Raw genomic sequence first — 11704 nt, forward strand, 5'->3', positions numbered from 1 at the left:
ACACGACCTTCTTCCTACACACTGGATCCGCCACAAGGGACAAACACGACCTTTCTGCCTACACACTGGACCCGCCACAAGGGACAAACACGACCCGCCACAAGGGACAAACACGACCTTCTTCCTGTACACTGGACCCGCCACAAGGGACAAACACGACCTTTCTGCCTACACACTGGACCCGCCACAAGGGACAAACACGACCTTCTTCCTGCACATTGGACCCGCCACAAGGGACAAACACGACCTTCTTCCTGCACAGTGGACCCTCCACAAGGGACAAACACGACCTTCTTTCTGCACACTGGACCCGCCACAAGGGACAAACACGACCTTCTTTCTGCACATTGCACCCGCCACAAGGGACAAACACGACCTACCATAAGGGACAAACACGACCCTCTTCCTGCACACTGGACCCGCCATAAGGGACAAACACGACCTTCTTTCTGCACACTGGACCCGCCACAAGGGACACACACGACCCACATGATGTACACAATTTTGGACTGACACTTACTTTCTGCTTAATACCCACAATCCTGTACACATCATAACAAGTTTTACCTCACCTTCAGCCGCCAGTTTACACAATTTACACCTGAGCTGACACAATGATTTTTTCTGATGTATTACCCAAACAGTGTATCAACATACTTGCTGAAATATTTTGCTTCTCCAGTGGTGTCGGATAGTTCCGATGTTGTGTCTCTGGTAACGTCAGTGAGAGCGCCGCGGCCACAAGCGAAAACCCGCTCAACGCCAGAAGAGGTAATCCTTCCTCATAAATGCCACCTATATATAAACCCTGCAATATCATGAAACCCTATATATAAACCCTGCAATATCATGACATCCTTTACATAAACCCTGCAACGTCGTGACACCATACATATAAACCCTGCAACGTCATGACACCCTAAATATAAACCCTGCAACGTCATGACACCCTTTACATAAACCCTGCAACGTCGTGACACCATACATATAAACCCTGCAACGTCATGACACTCAATATATAAACCCTGCAACGTCATGACACCATACATATAAACCCTGCAACGTCATGACGCCCTCTATATAAACCCTGCAACGTCATGACACCATACATATAAACCCTGCAACGGCATGACAACATTAACATGACCCCTGCAAGATACGGGCACCCTTTAAATGTACCCTATGATCTTATGGTACTGTTGACATAATCCCTGTAACATCATTACACCCTTTAGAAAACACTCTGACATCTTGACACGTTTTATATTAATCCTAAAACATAAAGGACTAACTGCATACAAATTCACAATTATTCCTAACATCACATACCGCGTCAGCTATGTAAGGGGAGATAATCCCGCCTATCTTAGCTATGAAAGAGCCCGCTCCCGGGCCCGAGTTGTGCAGGGTGTGTGTACAGGCCGTCACCCAATGCGCCCCACCCACAACACCATCAGCGTCGGTGCCGCATGTACAGCAGATAGCAGATGACAAACATTCAAAACATCATTAGTCATCAACGTCAGTACCTCTCTTAGAGTATATATCTCACCAAATATCAACATCCGTACACGCCATACAGTCTCGATCTCACCAAGTTATCAACATCCGTACATGTCATACAGTCTCGATCTCACCAAGTAATAAACATCTGTACATGTCATACAGTCTCGATCTCACCAAGTTATCAACATCCGTACATGTCATACAGTCTCGATCTCACCAAGTAATAAACATCTGTACATGTCATACAGTCTCGATCTCACCAAGTTATCAACATCCGTACATGTCATACAGTCTCGATCTCACCAAGTAATAAACATCCGTACATGTCATACAGTCTCGATCTCACCAAGTAATAAACATCTGTACATGTCATACAGTCTCGATCTCACCAAGTTATCAACATCCGTACATGTCATACAGTCTCGATCTCACCAAGTAATAAACATCCGTACATGTCATACAGTCTCGATCTCACCAAGTTATCAACATGCGTATCTGTCATACAGCATCGATCTCACCAAGTTATGAACATCCGTACATGTCATACAGTCTCGATCTCACCAAGTTATCAACATCCGTACACGCCATACAGTCTCGATCTCACAAAGTTATCAACATCCGTACATGTCATACAGCATCGATATCACAAAGTTATCAACATCCGTATATGTCATACAGTCTCGATCTCAACAAGTTATCAACATCCGTACATGTCATACAGCATCGATCTCACCAAGTTATCAACATCCGTACATGTCATACAGTCTCGATCTCACAAAGTTATCAACATCCGTACATGTCATACAGTCTTGATCTCAACAAGTTATCAACATCCGTACATGTCATACAGTCATACAATCTCGGGCACATAAAAGTCTACATGTGTACGTACCACAAGAGGGACACATAGAGAACTGTGTGTGTACGTACCACAAGAGGGTCATATAGAGGACTCTGTGTGTACGTACTACAAGAGGGCACATAGAGGACTGTGTGTGCACGTACCACAAGAGGGCACATAGAGGACTGTGTGTGCACGTACCACAAGAGGGATACATAGAGGACTGTGTGTGTACGTACCACAAGAGGGTCATATAGAGGACAGTGTGTGTACGTACCACAAGAGGGCACATAGAGGACTGTGTGTGTTGTATCATAAGAGGGTCATATAGAGGACTGTGTGTGTACGTATCACAAGAGGGTCATATAGAGGACTGTGTGTGTACGTACCACAAGAGGGGTACATAGAGAACTGTGTGTGTTGTATCATAAGGGGGTCATATAGAGGACTGTGTGTGCACGTACCACAAGAGGGTAATATAGAGGTCTGTGTGTGCACGTACCACAAGAGGGGTACATAGAGGTCTGTGTGTGTACGTAGCACAAGAGGGGTACATAGAGGACTGTGTGTGCACGTACCACAAGAGGGGTACATAGAGGACTGTGTGTGCACGTACCACAAGAGGGGTACATAGAGGACTGTGTGTGCACGTACCACAAGAGGGTAATATAGAGGACTGTGTGTGCACGTACCACAAGAGGGCACATAGAGGACTGTGTGTGCACGTACCACAAGAGGGGTACATAGAGGACTGTGTGTGCACGTACCACAAGAGGGTAATATAGAGGACTGTGTGTGCACGTACCACAAGAGGGTCATATAGAGGTCTGTGTGTGTACGTACCACAAGAGGGGTACATAGAGGTCTGTGTGTGTACGTACCACAAGAGGGTCATATAGAGGTCTGTGTGTGCACGTACCACAAGAGGGGTACATAGAGGACTGTGTGTGCACGTACCACAAGAGGGTCATATAGAGGACTGTGTGTGCACGTACCACAAGAGGGGTACATAGAGGACTGTGTGTGCACGTACCACAAGAGGGTCATATAGAGGACTGTGTGTGCACGTACCACAAGAGGGTCATATAGAGGTCTGTGTGTGCACTTACCACAAGAGGGGTACATAGAGGACTGTGTGTGTACGTACCACAAGAGGGTCATATAGAGGTCTGTGTGTGCACGTACCACAAGAGGGGTACATAGAGGACTGTGTGTGCACGTACCACAAGAGGGTCATATAGAGGACTGTGTGTGTACGTATCACAAGAGGGCACATAGAGGACTGTGTGTGCACGTACCACAAGAGGGGTACATAGAGGTCTGTGTGTGCACGTACCACAAGAGGGGTACATAGAGGTCTGTGTGTGTACGTATCACAAGGGGGGCACATAGAGGACTGTGTGTGCACGTACCACAAGAGGGGTACATAGAGGACTGTGTGTGCACGTACCACAAAAGGGTCATATAGAGGACTGTGTGTGTACGTAGCACAAGAAGGTCATATAGAGGACTGTGTGTGCACGTACCACAAGAGGGTAATATAGAGGACTGTGTGTGCACGTACCACAAGAGGGCACATAGAGGTCTGTGTGTGTACGTACCACAAGAGGGGTACATAGAGGACTGTGTGTGTACGTACCACAAGAGGGTTAATACTGAAATGTAGTTATTGATGAAGGGAGCTGTTATTAATACTGAAATATAGTTATTGATGTATAGAGAGTGTGTTATTAATACTGAAATGTAGTTATTGATGAAGGGAGATTGTGTTATTAATACTGAAATATAGTTATTGATGAATAGAGAGTGTGTTATTAATACTGAAGTGTAGTTATTGATGAAGGGAGATTGTGTTATTAATACTGAAATATAGTTATTGTTGAAGGGAGATTGTGTTATTAATACTGAAATGTAGTTATTGATGAAGGGAGATTGTGTTATTAATACTGAAATATAGTTATTGATGAAGGGAGACTGTGTTATTAATACTGAAATGTAGTTATTGATGAAGGGAGATTGTGTTATTAATACTGAAATATAGTTATTGATGAAGGGAGAGTGTGTTATTAGTACTGAAATGTAGTTATTGATGAAGGGAGATTGTGTTATTAATGCTGAAATATAGTTATTGATGAAGGGAGAGTGTGTTATTAATACTGAAATATAATTATTGAAGAAGGGAGATTGTGTTATTAATGCTGAAATATAGTTATTGATGAAGGGAGAGTGTGTTATTAATACTGAAATATAGTTATTGATTGAGGGGGATTGGTTGAGGGGGATTATGTTACTGCTTGTGTGATTGATGAAGGAAGATATATGTAGACTACTGACAATGTAATGATGGAGGGAGATTGTATTATTACAGTTAATGGTGTTATTGATGAGTAAGGGAGATTGTATTAATACTACTGTTCGAATTATTGATGAGTAAGGCAGATTGTATTATTACCTCTGTTCCAATTATTGATTAGTAAGGGGAGATTGTATTATTACTACTGATCGAATTATTGATGAGTGAGGGAGGTTGTAATATTACTAGTATTCGTCTTATTGATGAGTGGTTCTACTGACATAGTGTTGTTTATTAAGGGAGATTGTTTTATTACTAGTGTTCGTGTTATTGATGGTCTTGGGTAGTTTGATAGGAAGAATGATGCACCCCACTGACTATTGGTGTGAGCCTGTTAAGTTTGTCACAGGTATAAGCTGATGGGCCCGCAGGGAGTCCTATTGTATACACTCACTAGTCACTGCTCAGTCCTTGAAGTACTGCCTCCGCGAGTTGTCCCGCCACGAGCGCCATGTTAGAATGTGACGGCATCTGACTGTTGCCGCACACCAGGTTCAACTGAGGAGAGGACAGTCGGTACAGTCACAGACCATATGGTCGGTACAGTCACAGACCATATGATTGGTACAGTCACAGATCATATGGTCGGTACAGTCACAGACCGTATGGTCGGTACAGTCACAGACCATATGATCGGTACAGACACAGACCATATAGTCGGTACAGTCACAGACAATATGATTGGTACAGTCACAGACCATATGATCGGTACAGACACAGACCATATGGTCGGTACAGACACAGACCATATGATCGGTACAGACACAGACCATATGATCGGTACAGTCACAGACCATATGATTGGTACAGTCACAGACCATATGGTCGGTACAGTCACAGACCGTATGGTCGGTACAGTCACAGACCATATGATCGGTACAGACACAGACCATATAGTCGGTACAGTCACAGACCATATGATTGGTACAATCACAGACCGTATGGTCGGTACAGTCACAGACCATATGGTCTGTACAGTCACAGACCATATGGTCGGTACAGTCACAGACCATATGATTGGTACAATCACAGACCGTATGGTCGGTACAGTCACAGACCATATGATTGGTACAATCACAGACCGTATGGTCGGTACAGTCACAGACCATATGGTCGGTACAGTCACAGACCATATGATCGGTACAGTCACAGACCATATGATCGGTACAGACACAGACCATATGGTCGGTACAGTCACAGACCATATGGTCGGTACAGACACAGACCATATGATCGGTACAGACACAGACCATATGATCGGTACAGTCACAGACCATATGGTCGGTACAGTCACAGACCGTATCATCGGTACAGTCACAGACCATATGGTCGGTACAGACACAGACCATATGGTCGGTATAGTCACAGACCTTATGGTCGTTACAGTCACAGACCATATGGTCGGTACAGTCACAGACCATATGGTCGGTACAGACACAGACCATATGGTCGGTACAGTCACAGACCATATGATCGGTACAGACACAGACCATATGGTCGGTACAGACACAGACCATATGATTGGTACAGTCACAGACCATATGGTCGGTACAGACACAGACCATATGGTCGGTATAGTCACAGACCTTATGGTCGTTACAGTCACAGACCATATGATCGGTACAGACACAGACCATATGGTCGGTACAGTCACAGACCATATGATTGGTACAATCACAGACCATATGATCGGTAGTCACAGACTGTATGATCGGCACAGTCACAGACCGTATGAACCGTACAGGTACAGACCATATGGTCGGTACAGTCACAGACCGTATGGTCGGTACAGTCACAGACCATATGATCGGTACAGTCACAGACCATATGATCGGTACAGTCACAGACCATATGATCGGTACAGACACAGACCATATGGTCGGTACAGTCACAGACCATATGATTGGTACAATCACAGACCATATGATCGGTAGTCACAGACTGTATGATCGGCACAGTCACAGACCGTATGAACCGTACAGGTACAGACCATATGGTCGGTACAGTCACAGACCGTATGATCGGTACAGTCACAGACCGTTTGAACCGTACAGCTATTGACCATATGGTCGGTACAGTCACAGATCGTATGGTCGGTACAGTCACAGACCGTATGATCGGTACAGTCAGATAGATGCTTACTTACTAAAGGTACTTACGTCAAGAGCGGCTGAAGAATATATCTCCGACCGGTCATAGACCCAGCTCTCACATGACACCTGGTGTCGACCGACCCCCCTGGTTGTGTACATGGTTGCACTGGGCGTACTGCCTCGTCTACCCTGACCAGGGGGGAGGGGTCGTCTGATTGACGATCGTCTGCGTGGTGGTGGTGGTCGTTCTGGATGGCGAAACTGGATCATAGTAAAGTGCTCCTGTACCCAGTATCCACTTTGACCCTTACTTCACCAAGATGAGTAGAAGGGTTGGTATGATCCTACCAATCGGATGGTCATGCCGAGCCTTATGCATTCATTGTATTTGTACAAACTGAATTCAAGTTCATCTTATGCTTTAGGTCCTGGCCCAATTGCTTATGTAACAAATCCTGACTTTTGAATGTGTCATCTTTAAGTTGCCTGGAGTCGTGATCCCAGGAGGCGGTGGTTCATTGGCCAGTCTAGGGCATTAATTATGTTTTAGTTAATTCGTCTGCTTGTGTATACCATCTCAGTATCCTTGGTGCTGAATGTGGATATACACTGTCATGAAGCATTGTCTTTGTGGTACTCAAAGATGCAACTTCGAAATGGCACAACCCCCAAAGAACATGCGTTAGATGATTCCTCAGATTGGGAGAATGGTATCCTGAAGAATTTTCCAATAGTTGGTCTCGATTTTTAGTGGTTACTACTGCTGATGCTACACTGTTGAAACGTAACCCATTTGCCATTTCAACGGCACTTTCTGGCATTGCTGGAGATGTGCAGGGTGCATAAAAATTGATCTAGATTTCTGAGGGTAGAATATAAAACTGTAAAAACAATCTACGATCTTGCTGGCTGTCAAAGAGTAGGTTTCTATTCCTGTTCATATTTAATTACACACAACTCTAGATTCCAGCGAAGGCATTGTAAAGAACATTGTCTCCATAGTATGACAGGTACTGAAATAGCAGATGAATTGCAAGGTCAGTGAGTCAAACATGTCCAATGTTTCACATACAAAAGAGATAGGGCAATCATTAAATCAAATACCTCACGACGTTTTCAAAACGAACTCCTCCACAAAGTATAAAATCAGGATATTTTAACAATGAAGTTGACAAGTACATTCCAAACCCATTCCATGTTTCAAGTGCCAGCAGTTTGCTCATGGTGCACAATCATGCAGCCACCGCAGGATATGCCATCAATGTGGAGAAGATGATGAATACAGATCTTGTGGCAGAGCGATTGATCATGGCTGATGTCTCTCCAACCACAACTGTGTCCTACTCGACAGTTGTGACACGCATACCTTCAAAATACATGTCTGTTCAACTCTTCCTTGGTGCAGTCAATTTCTTCTTCGCGGATGATACATCACCATCAGCACGTGTCAACACCATCAATGGCAGCAGCGTCATAGCCAACACTGGCAACGGCACCAAACAAATCTCCAATTGTGAAAAATACAAGCCCAAAATGTGATTACGCTAGAAATAGGGGAGTGGGAGGGGTCACGAGGTACTCATCAGCTGTTTTGTGGTGCAGGAGGTGATACTAGACTAACATCTAGTCTCTGAAGTGAACTATTTTACAGACAAAAAAACAGTTGTTAAATTGCTCGGAGACATTCTTCCTTTTCAGATTTCCTGATACTACGGTAAATATTATAGACTTGCATCGGCTGTATTGCATATATTTGTTTCAGGGTCTTGAGGGTCTGGGACTGCAATTCGATGCTGATGTCTTATAAAGCCAAGAGTAAGGTCATCCGGACGACCACTGCGCGAGAGGCATGTGGGTGTGGACGAGGTACTAGTGAACTGGCGAATTAAGAATATGATGAGGTTAGAAGGTTAGGAATATGCATGTAAACCACCGCGAGCGGGGCAGTTGGGATCTGGAGCTGACCACTAAACAGCTCGTGAGGCTCTCACAGTAACACGTTGTGGACCCGCAGACGGACTCGTGTTGTAAATTGAAGAAATATTTCCCAGAACATTCACACACTTCATCGGGGGACATTTTGTACAATATATATTATACTACATGTGACACCTGCTTCTTCTGTGCTTCAGCAATCGGATCTTTAATCTCTATATGACCAGCTCCCTAAAACCTGCATGACCATAGGTATTTTAAATGGCCATAATCTGTTTTGGAGAAGTGTTGACGTTAGTCCTAAGGTGAAAGTGCTTGATGATTTTATCATTGATTACAACTTATGCATTTGCAATGATGGATCAAGATCATATTGACATTCAGCTACTGGTACCTATTTTGTCACTGACATATTCAAATCTATTAGTTTCATGGCCTGTATAGAAGCGGCCATTGCAGCGAGTCATTCAAGGTGGAATTTTACTAAGGCCGTCTGACCTTCATTTCAGGAATTCTGTACTGCACTGATGTTCAGGAATGTTACCGATCCTATTCAGCTGTTTTCAGATAAGCTGAACGAAGTTGCTGATATAACTATTGAAAAGTCCTCTGCGAATCCACATATTCGAAAACCATGGTGCAAGAGTGCAAACATGGTAGATAAGATTATAATGAGGTGTTTTGAGTCCACGACCTAAATGCCGACCTTGGTCAAGGTCATGATACTGCAATAGTCACTATTAGTTGCCTGATTCTTGTCGGGAGACACTTATGGATATATTTAATGAGATAGGGACTTAGGGGAACTGACCGGCTGTTCCCCTACTCAGATCCGGTAGGGAACATACAGATGTATCTATAGTGTCAACAAAAAAACCATCTTTTCAGTAACATTCAATGTGGTTCCCGTCAAAATAGAAGTACCATAAGACGCCGCAATTAAATCCCAAATTTTAACAGACCGACATTTCGCCCCTACTCCACACTATAGTCTTTTCACATTGAATCGCATTCAAATCAGATCTTCGATCTAACTACCGCTAAGCAAAGATTTGAGGACATGTCATGTCGGGTCACGTCAGATCGTCCTTTCGCGAACTTTGACCGAGCAAAGGAATGACTGTAGAGAAGACGACATCAGCCTTACGGCACTAGTTTCAAACTAGCCATTACCATTTTAAACATATGTTGACATATTCTCGAGTAATAATTTGATAATTGAACAAAACAACATTCTGGAATGACTAAGAGATTGCCTAGATATATGGATTCAGTCATAAAGCTCCAGTCAATATCCCGTGTTAAATTGTTTTTGGTTGCAAGATTAGAAGACACATTCCGAGTGTCACGCTCTGATTGGTCGGATGAAAGGTCGTTCTGACGTCGCCCGTAAAGAGATGTCCTCAGATCTTTGTGTACGTGCAGGCACCGCGACACTCGACATCGCCCAGATATAGGCTATCTTTTCTCGGATAATTAATCCAACATACATGTTGTCACCTGTGTTACCCAGTCTGTCAGTGTTCCTTAGGCCACATACATGAACTGTTACGAGCCCCCGGCGGTGACCCCAACACAGGGACGGTTCACCACCCCTTGTATTTGCGACTTAAAAGTAGTTTCGTGTTCGCAAAATCCTTAAAAATATTTTTTTTTAAATGTATGAACAAATATTTAGGGTCACGAAAATTCTTTATCATACATTTCAATATGATAATATACAAAATCAACTTTAACCAAAAATATTCTTGAAAACTTCGAGACCGCTTTTGAAAGCGAAAGAATACACGCTGGTCAATAACAAAAATGGCACTAAGCGAAACGAAACGAATAGCTATTAAGTGTTATGTTCACTGCAACGTAAATATCACTTTTCTCAACTACAGAAAACTCGGTCTTTCACGTTGAAGTAGAAAATTAACCACAGGTCCTCCAAGTTCGACAAGTTGTTGGGCACAACCGAGTTTTAGCAGCATGGATGTTTCTGATTTACATTGATGGTTTGATAACTAACCTGGATACCAGCACACATCGGCTCATCATTGGGCGTGAACGTGTTCCTCGGTATCGCTGGCAGGTGACACAACATCAGCTATCTGTACACAGATCTCCAGTCGTCCCTTGGCGTAAGTCATCAATACGACTGTCACTGGCGTTTGTCATACAGAACTACACTTACAGTAGAACAATACATACAAGCCAGTTCTCTAATGACCACACAGAACGTGAGTGAGAGGCACACTATAGCATGCGCTTAAGCGAGATATATCATTGTTTCTCCCAGAGTTATTGGAGGAACTACTTTCTCCGGCGTATTCCAATATGCCGTCGTAGTGTTTTGTCACGCGTCTCTATGCTCTAACTGCTGTCGAACATATATCATTTAAAGAGCTCTGTGAATTAGAACCACTGCAACGGTACTTTACCAGATCAGTACAGAACGTCCACAACAGACCACCAACTCGTGTAACTAGTCAAAATCATGGTGTCAGAAAATTTGTCTGCGATTGAGTAAATTATGAAAATTCGTTCACTCCAACCACGAGGTCAAGGAATGTGAAACAGGAAAGTGATTTGTTCATTTCAGTATAATTACAGAAGGCCAAGATGTCTGAAACTTGTTTGTTTGTAAATTGTTTTACGCCCAGACCAAACATCACGGTCAGAATATTACAATGTGGTCACGTTGTCCTCTCACAGACCACACTGCACAGCCAGATTATTACAATGTGATCACGTTGTCCTCTCACAGATCACACTGCACAGCCAGAATATTACAATGTGGTCACGTTGTCCTCTCACAGACCACACTGCACAGCCAGATTATTACAATGTGATCACGTTGTCCTCTCACAGATCACACTGCACAGCCAGAATATTACAATGTGATCACGTTGTCCTCTCACAGACCACACTGCACAGTCAGAATATTACAATGTGGTCACGTTGTCCTCTCACAGACCACACTGCACAGTC

Source organism: Haliotis rufescens, unplaced genomic scaffold, assembly GCF_023055435.1.
Source record: "Haliotis rufescens isolate VD_foot unplaced genomic scaffold, xgHalRufe1.0.p SCAF_26, whole genome shotgun sequence".
In the NCBI taxonomy this organism is placed as follows: domain Eukaryota; kingdom Metazoa; phylum Mollusca; class Gastropoda; order Lepetellida; family Haliotidae; genus Haliotis; species Haliotis rufescens.